The sequence below is a fragment of the Mya arenaria genome, chromosome 1, assembly GCF_026914265.1.
Source record: "Mya arenaria isolate MELC-2E11 chromosome 1, ASM2691426v1".
Classification (NCBI taxonomy): domain Eukaryota; kingdom Metazoa; phylum Mollusca; class Bivalvia; order Myida; family Myidae; genus Mya; species Mya arenaria.
In genome coordinates, this window is record NC_069122.1 from 37,855,738 (window position 1) to 37,866,213 (window position 10,476).

A 10,476-nucleotide genomic window follows, 5' to 3' on the forward strand; every position below is an offset into this window, starting at 1 on the left:
ATCCATTAAGAGCTGATAGTTATATAGTGTAACTATCTCTTAGTGGACTGTCCATAAAGAGCTGATAGTTATATAGTGTAACTATCTCTTAGTGGACAATCCATAAAGAGCTGATAGTTATATAGTGTAACTATCTCTTAGTGGACTGTCCATAAAGAGCTGATAGTTATATTGTGTAACTATCTCTTAGTGGACTATCCATAAAGAGCTGATAGTTATATAGTGTAACTATCTCCTAATGGAGTAATACTTTTCGTTGTACGTTCAACCAATATTGAAAATTAATACATAAGATAAACTTGAGAATGAAAATGATTTATGTTATAACAGAGAATTGATCCATGTATATATATATATTATGCCAGTGAATTAATCGCCGTCATTCACAAATTTAGATTGAGGAATTCTTATCTATGATTTCCATCTGCTAAGCGGACAAACCAAACAGACAAAAGTGTAAGGGGACACCCGGGTTCGAACCAGGGACCTCTCGATCTGCAGTCGAATGCTCTACCACTGAGCTATATCCCCATATATCAGTTCGTACTTTGACATTATTTCTAAATCTACATACAATACCCTGTCTGTCTCCACAATAACTTGCATATTTAAGATCATATGCAGCTGTTACTTATTTACCATTGTGTCGAACAATGCTACACCTGACACAGGATAAAGCTCAGCGCGCATGTAAAAGAGATTATGATTCAATTTGCTTTCATTGTATATTTGCCTTAAGTAGTTTTAGTATTGGGCATTTGGGGATATTAATCAGATTAAACATGTAAACTTACTCGTTTCGCGAATAATACCTTTATCATCATATCGGCCCAGTCTACGTGCTAGATACTTTAATATTTCGGAAGCATAACGTTCATACCAGTAAAAATGGAATTATACTTACAAAATGAATATTACGTTTTATTGATGAATGACTTTTCGGAAAAATCTCACCTAAGCATAATTATGTTCATGAAAACACATATAACAGTTGAACAAAGTTTTAAAAGGCCAGGGTGCTGCAGAAAAGGAACAGGATGCTAAGGGAAAAAGGGTACATTGTATCGGACTATAATGAACTTATTTAAATATTAACATGAATATGAAAAACAAATGTTGGAAATGGTGTTTGATTTAAGAAGTATTAAGGATCAACTGGCAAAAAAATGTATGTTTCTATAGTCATAGTATTAGCTTTAATCAGAACTAAAGACATATCCGATAATCTTATTTTTTTTCTTTTTATATGAAGGCAGAAGGGCGCACATGCTGATTCCAATAAGGGTACTACCAAGAAAGGACGGGTTGTAGTACTCATCTATAACTATATAGCTAAGACCCTACATTAAATACACTTAGCACAACAATCAACTGAATCTACAACTGGATTTAAACTCAGGCAAAAAAACAACAAAAATATTATTGATAATGCTTTACTCAAGCATCTTTAATTATGAACAATTTAGTGTTGCGGTTGTCAATTTATGCGTCATTATAACCACAAAACATGATGATACAACAGTTAACTGCGTTGCAACTGAAGACATTTGTTAGATTCATCCTGCACAATGCAAATTAATGTCATTATTTGATATTTAATCACAACCAAATAAAAGCATGTATGGAGTGTTAAAATGCTTTTTATCTAACTTGACTAAAACAATCGGATAATATTTGTTTTCGACTGTAACAGGTGCATAATAACCTGTAGTCACAGTAAGGGGAGTAACTCTTTTAGTCTTATTGTCCACTTGAGTAATCAAGTGGACTGAATTGTCGTTCTTGTTGTAAAAGAGTTACATAATAAAATGTTCTAAGTGACGAAGGTTTTGTGATTTCTATCACTTAAACTGTAGTCACAGTAAGGGGAGTAACTCTTTTAGTCTTATTGTCCACTTGAGTAATCAAGTGGACTGAATTGTCGTTCTTGTTGGTGACTCTTGTGTAAATCTAGTCTTATTGTTTGTGATATATATGGTGCATAATATGAGTAATATGTTTATTATTTGGGTGAAGAGTACTATACAGGGATATGGCATATTATTGTAAAAGAGTTACATAATAAAATGTTCTAAGTGACGAAGGTTTTGTGATTTCTATCACTTAAACGTAATGTCCCACACACTGTTTCATAACTGTACCGATGACTGAACGATGATGAATATAGCTGGTGAACTATGACGTTGTAAGTATGGGTCCGTAAATAAGACAATATTTCACTAAAACAAGTTACCTGGTATTCATAAGTACCTGAAATGTTAATCTTGATGCCCCTTGACCAAGGGATGTCTAAGTCATAACTTATGACCTGAGAAATATAAACAAATACAACACAAACATATTTAAACTTGATCAGAAAACACGGTGCACTTAAATGCAATCGAAAATATGTCTTGTGTAAATATTTTATGTGGAAAAGAGACAGAAATGGAATTAGAAGTTTAGTCCTAGATAACAATTCAACGTCTATAAAATGATATGTAAGCAATATCAAATTACGTGAGTTTGGTTTGTGGTCACCAAGCCGGGCCAGTGGGTTTTCTCCGGGTACTCCGGTTTCCCCCACAACACAAGACTACACTCTCGCGCAACATCGTGCCAACGAGAGTGACTTAGTATAAGCTATCATAGCTTCCTTCACAATCGCTGTAAAATATATAATGTTTAAAGTAAATTACGTAAGGCGTAACACTGTACAATATACTTGATTTGAGGTTGTTAATTGTTTAAAGTATTTTTTACTGTTTTTGGTTTTAAAAATGTTAATAAATACATTTGTGTCCTTACCGTAGACAAATGTTGGTACATACTCGTCAGTTTGTTACGTTGAAAAGTTGAATTTTGCGAGAACATATGGTTATTATACTATTTAAAGGCAATATTTATAGTGTATGATATGATAACACTAAAACAGCTACATATATATGTACTGTCCCAGCAATACAGTAGCTAAGTAGTATGATCAATGTCCCAAGCTGTTATCAAATCATCGAATTTAAATGTCAAATGATACACATTCTTCGGGAAATAACCTTACTATATATATATATATATATATTTTTTTTTTTCACAGCTTACAATTATTTATACAAAACATTGATTCATGATCTGCTAGATCCATGTAAGGGAGTGTACAGAAACAACATGTACAATTACTGCAAGTACTTGTTCATGTAGGTACATTATTGGCAAAATTTAAACACATTTTGATACAATGAAAATGTATTTTAACAAAATTTTCAAGGTGTCTTGTTTTTGGAACACAAATCATAGCACATGTTAACAAAGGGAAGTGACTGCGAATTTTCATACCATTGTTGTCAGGCACAGCACATATATCGGAAAAAGAATGTGTTTTTAAAGTGACACTCTTATTCAAAATCAATACATAAACATGTATAACAAACATACATTTTGAGTGATAAACCTACTACTACTTACTAAATAATGCATTTATGGAAAATATTAATTAATGATAACGAGATTGTAACCGTGTATTTAATAGGTAAAAAAACGCAAAAATATAAAATGATTGGTGAGTGCTAAAAGATTTACTGTTATCAACTATCGTCTCATAAGGTAGAATTTTTTTTTGTTTTCTTCACCTTTATTTCAAATTAAATTTGGTATCCTTCATAAGAACCTATTGTTTTCAACATTTTTCATCCTTTTTGGTATATTAAAACAATTTTACGAAAGTGGTAAACCTATTTTGGGGAGTAAGAGTGCAGCTTTAATAATTTTCAAGGTCAATATAAATTTAATTTTGTTCATACTTTATTGCAATTAACTTTAAATATACGAACCACGTATACAATTTTAAGAGCAAAGATTAACTCATTTTACCCAATATTTACACCTCAACTTCCATTCCTTAAATGAACTGCCTTTCGGCAATTGCGTTCATCAATCGTTGAACGCAACATCTTCGGATATGTTCGGATCGCAATTCATCGCATAACAATATAGATGAAAACTATTAATCTTGTTATTGTTTGTATTGTGTCAGCAGGTCCCTTAAAAAAATAAATCAGCATTTTAGAAAGTGTTAATTTATTATATTTTAAATGTATTGTTTCCATAAGTGTCAATTTTACGTTTAAAAGTGATTTCAAGTGGTTGATCTTTTCCCGCGTTATTGTGACGTCATTTGAAAAAATGTTTCCGGTTATAGTCGGGTCGTTCTATTTACAGAATAGGTAAGAAAGGATAACTGAAAAAATTTCTTAACTGAAATGAATTAATTATTTAACAATTCTTGAATGAAATAAAGAACTATTGGTGTAAATATAAGTAATGAATTGCGGGGTTGATGTCATTATCGGGGATATGAACGCAATTGGGCTGGTCAAAGTACGCGTGGAGTCCTTCGTAAATTATTCTCAAGAAGCCGATTACGGCGTTACGCTATGCATAAGGACAAAGTTATCCGAATCTCTCCTACAAAAACAGTTCATCGTTAGAGACCCTATGACGTCACTTTTGATGATCATTTAAAAAAGAGCCGATTTATCAAACGGTGGAAACTACGTCGAGATCAGAGACACTTGTTTGTTAAAAAGGCCCGTCTTCTTCATTTAGCGTTCAGACAAATGTGCAGACAGCTTGGGGAACATAAGTCGCTAGTACTTTCTGAGCTCGTCTGTTAATCTGAATAATTAGGAGGTGTACCAGCATCTAAGCGTCTGGAAAATCAGCGATAAAAAGTGCAAGGTGAACTCGTTGAATAAGAGGACAAATATCCCGAGATCGCGAGATGTTGCCAGACGATTTTAACGATATGGTATCAGCTTTAGTTATCATCAGGGAAGTGTTCATGATAACAAAGGACCTCTTCCCCATACCGAGGCTTGATCAGTACCACGGCGACCAAGGATTTTAGGGTTCCGAGCTTAGTTCCGGTTCCGATGTAGATAACAAGGACTACCAAGGAAAGTCCACATATCTCAAATCTTGCGCTGTGATTTCATTTACAGTTGATACGAGGCTCAAGTTACCAAGAACTGCGCCCTGGTGTTGAAGCTAAAGAAACCGGTCAGGGCTAGGGAATCAAACTATGGTGCTGAATCGAAACTCATTTGGAATTGATATAATACACATCACACGTATATAACGGTAATTAATGTAGACTGTTGCAAATAAAAGTATTATTATCTGCACATTATTTTGTTATCTGTACAGAGTTTGGATCCAGAATTTTCATATAAATATATTGAAATAAAAAAAAAGAATGTGATTATATTTTAATCTTTGGGTGTCACTCGGTAAATTGATACGTTTTTCCTCTATGATATTGACAAGGACAACTAAAATGACACATCAATCAGACACAATAATATCATAGTTTTTAACATTGAAGACATACGTTAATAATAAGTATAAAGCATATTAGTAGTTAAAAAAGAACACCATTTATGCACTCAAGTAAATGGTATACCGTACAAAGGTAAATTATTTGAAGTAACTATAGATGGAGTGTGATGGAGTAGGATGTTTATAATAATCATGAAGATTGGACAATCATGGACAATCTAGTGGCATAATGCACCATCGTAGAGACTGTCTATATGTGGCTATAATTGAAACAAATGAATATAAGATTATTCTTGCTGGTACTATATGTCAGATAAACTTTAAAGTGATACGTTTAAAGCTTTATGTTGTCGACAATATTTTTCAACATTTGTTTTTAAATTATCAACGTTATTTAACAGACACCAAACAAAATCCTGGAAATATTCATACAAATTGACTTCTTTTATATTTTGCTTAGTATCAATCAACTCAATATTATTATTACTTACGTTTTTGGGCAGAGTAGAGCATTTGATATCGCATTTTTCAATAGATATTAATCTAGTTGATGTTTGTTTTTTGAACTTGTTATGATGTGTCAATAGTTTTATTTAAACAAGCATTTGATTTGCATTTTATACGCAAATATATTGTTCGATGTCTGTCCCTACAGGACTGTATTTATTCAGTTGAATCATAACCTAGCTCTAGCCTTGATGAAAATAAAAGTTCACATCATCTATAACTCATCTACAACAGTGTCGCTACTTTCCTGCTTAGAATTATTTATTCATATTCTAGACATAAAACGCATTAATAAAATGATAGAAAGTGAAAATCGAAAATCCATGTTTGTCTGCTCACAGGGTAGACTACACGTTTTTATACCTATAATTTCCCTTACCAGTTTGGCAATCAGTATAAGTTCAAAAGTAATTTCGGAAAAAAATATTGACTAGTTTTTGTAAAATATCCTTGTATTTTAGAGCAATGCGTTTCATGCGTGAATATTAAAGATAACCTAACTGAAGAAAAATGTTAACATTATCATGTTGTAGATCATGTTTTAAATGTGGACTATACATGTTAACAAAGAACAAGATACGCCAACATATTACCCTAACTCAAATGTGTGAATCGGGTAACCTTATAATACGTTTGTTAACAGTTCCGTTTTATATCAAAAGTGAAAAATGTGACAAAACGTGCTAAACTTGTCGACATGTTTAATGCTGTTTTGGCTCAAAAGCGGTTTAGTCAAAATCAAAATTATTAATAGAGGTTGCAGACGCCGCTCGGTCCATTTATGTTACTTTTATAAAAAAGACTGCATAAAGAATGTCACTATTTATATCAAAACCTACAGAAACAAGCTCAGTAGCATACGTTTAAACATAAACCCCGTTTAATGGCACAGGGTAAACGCCAAAGACCAAGAACACAAAAACAAAACATCATAAACAAGAAACATGGGACAACAGCACAAAATTCCACATACAACACAGCGCATATATACTATATAAAAAAACTAGGTGTGCTTATCAAGGATTGTTACGTACCACCTTGAAACGGTCAGTAAAATGTAAATTTTCTGGGGGTTTTAACCAGTTTGCGTGCACAACCTCACTCTCATCCAAACAATCCTGAATAAAGTAATAACGTGAAAAGTAAATCTTATCAAAGTATGCATTAACTTAAGAAAATTAATAATAAGACCGATACCGAAGTTACGGATATAGCGTTTGCTGCTTGCCGATAACTCTTTTCTTAGAATAAATAAAACAACGATAACGATGTCCTCAACGTAAAAGATTATAATATATATGTTATTATTAATAACATGTTAATTTTAGTTAAATGCGAGGCTATTAAAATACCTCCAGCACTTCCAACAGTTGATCATTGCTCATATTAATTAATGCCTTATGCAAGAGTATGAGACCGAGGCTCAAAATATTCATAACATATTTTAAATAAATGCAATAATTGATGTTAAAATAACAAGACGTTCATATTGGCCATGAAGTGTTCATTTATGTAATCGAAAATGATGTTGGATTGTCTTGATAGTCATAAGTTTTTATATCCAACGCCCAATGGAGGATGGTTTTGCACCAATAATCCGACGCCAGAACGAATCAAATATTAAGAGCTAATTGATTGAGTTCTCTGTCTGTTTATTATTGTCGAGCCGCGTTGTCAGAATAATACGCACAGGGAGTGTTTCCGTTATCTTCGTGATTATTTTCAATATCAAAAGTGATTTGTTAGACCCTTGGTGCGATTGAAGGCGGACGTTCGGAGGTTTGGCAATACATAATAGAATGTATAAACATGATCAAATACTGACCAAAATAACCTCACCTGCAGTTCTATGTCAAAATGCTCGCACACCAGATTATCACAAAATGCACATCATAGTTCCACGGTAGCACCATCCGTGTTGAATGTGTCCGTCGAGCAGGTGTTTTGTTAGATATTGGAGAAGAAACACCAATAATGATGGTGGTTAGGGAAACATGTTATATATTTCTGTCTTCTACAGATATGTTCATATCTCCCTAGCAGCAGGAGTCCTCGAATACTTAGATCGTAAAACACTCTTGGTGTCTTATTATACTACAATACTGGTCCATTGATATGTTTAATGGTGACGTTTGTTACATAATAATGATTGTCTTGTACAATTCATTTCTTTGTATGTCGATTACACATTTCGTAAACATTGTAATCGTTAGTTACTCCCGGAAGCCATATAATTTTGACAAATAGTAACGAGAACCATTTCCTGACCACCGCTGTATACTAGGCCCCATGTTTCATATGTTTGGTATCGTTTGCGTGACTGGATAACAAGTACACACGTCCACCAGTTGTTTTAAAAATCAATAAATGAATATGGGAGAAAAGTAAGAGTTGTGTCAGTTATTTTCTTACATTCAAGAAGTTTTTACTCAACCTGTGATAGCAGCATTTAAATGGATCCTGGTGCTATAAATGTTAATCAGTAACGAATGAAACGGCCTTCTATCCCATTGTGGGGCAGCCAGATGTGACGTAGTGTACCATAACAGTAGACTCTTACATGCTATTGAGGCTGATTCTATACGTTTTAACAATGATTTCATTGAATTAATTGTTGATGTTCTTGAAATTACAAAGGGTTTTTAGCCTTTAAAGAACAATAAGATCCCGCCTTTATTTGATTTTACAGTTAATGCATATTCCTGTTATTGTCCTGATTTTATTGCACTTTTTTTGAAAGTCGTTTAATTCCATGTTAGATTCGGACATATGTCCTGAAGTTTGAAGTTAAGGTGTCGTCTTCTTTGTATATATGCAAAATAGAGCAGTCATAAAAACAATTACAATGGTATTTCTAGTATGAGACTGCGTTTTGGTGAATTGCTTTACCTCATCTTTTACTTACATTAATATACTTATTTGTTTTCGAAACGACCTGTTTATGCGTGTAACAAGATTTGCTTTCAGAAAAGAATATTGCACTGTTTATTGAAACAAATGGCTGTTTGTTCAGTGGTCGTAATAAGCAAAACCCTTCAAGCGCTGCACTGGCGAACTATTTGCAGGGCTGTTGAAGTTCTGAATATCATATAACAGAGTTATATGTTTTATGCCAAATAGGTATGCAAGAATTCGAGTTCGGTTCATCGAAACATCTGATTTTGATGACTGTTGATTTTACCTTGCTTAATAGAACAGAACTAATTTTTTTGCATTTTTTTTCATAAAAAGGCGTTTGATTATGTAAAATGTTTGAGCCTTTTTGAGAAATATTGAACAATACTGTTGATGGGAAATGCTTACAGTTAAATGTAATATTTACACTGTTGCTAAATCATGTGTAAAGGTAGTGTATTTTCATATTTTGATGTTCAAATTATAATAGCATTTTTTCAAAGACGAAGTAACATTAAGAAGAGGCAGTGGTTGCAGTAGTCATTAACGTCCGTTATGTACAAATACTTTATTTGGTGATTTTGGTTATGAAAATCACCTTTAAATGGAATTTCAATATTTAACCAACCACATGAAAAAGAATGTACAGCAGTTTTATGTTAAATATCCACATGTATACAAACTATGAATTCGGAAGGTAATAAATGTTTTAACTACCCTGCAATAATGTATTTCTCGCTGTTTTATTCAGCTTACAGTATCTGGATTTTAGTATTGATAATATGTTTTTTTTTGTTTGAACATTTGAAAATCAAAGCAAACTACAATATCGCTTCGGTTTTGTAATACATTTTATTGTTATTGCTTCAACTGGAGTTGAAACGTTGTAACTTGACATTTGTACGTATTTTTGCCAAATTCAATACGTGAGCCGAATCTTTATCTCGATGCATCACGGATCATGCGCCACGCTTATCCAATCACAATCGGGGAACCAATTATATTTCAAATGTATGCGAACTATGACACAGACGTCCACACAGACAGTAATTTGTAAAAACATATTGTGAAACTTGTATTGTATAAGTCATAAGTGATCAACAAATTCATGCATCCGAGGGAATCTCCATTTATAAGCTTTCATTTTATACACTTTTATCGAGGTACTGTCAAAGCCTTGGTGTACTGAGTTGTCGTCGGTGTTGTCGTTGTGCCAAAACGTTGTTACATTGGCTATAACAATATATCTAATGAAACGTTGTGTACATGTTTGCAGATTCGATACGCGTATATATTGGAGAGACATATCAATGACTTTCATCCTTGTTGAGTTATAATCCAATTCAGAGAGGTAAGGACAAGAATAGCATTTAAAACCGCTCCGCGGCGCTCTTGTCATACTGTCTTCGAAAATATCTTGCAGTATTATTTCCTTATCACAACATTCACACACCTATAATCACATAAACGGCCTCCGAAAATAAATATCAATAATGTTGAATAAGCACATGCTAGTCTACTCATGAAATATGCTATGTAATGGAATGTTCCGGTAGATTATATACACGATATGCTTTCAAAAAGTGAAATAATCTTAATTACGTTATAAATCATACGTTGCCTTCACTGCTAAATCTCATTCCTCTTGAAATTTATCTTAAACTGAACAAAAACAGATACTATTGAAGCAAAGACTGGAGCTACATTTAACTGTTCAGTATACACAAATCGCCCTTAAAAAATAGTTATACTTGAATGTAA

The 10,476-nt window shown here is 33.1% G+C and overlaps 1 non-coding gene across 1 annotated transcript; it reads right to left on the bottom strand.

The window, feature by feature from the left end:
• Positions 1-459: 459 nt before the first annotated feature.
• Positions 460-531, bottom strand: Trnac-gca (transfer RNA cysteine (anticodon GCA)). The gene has a single exon. It is a non-coding gene; the product is annotated as a tRNA-Cys (tRNA).
• Between the last annotated feature and the right edge of the window lie 9,945 nt (positions 532-10,476).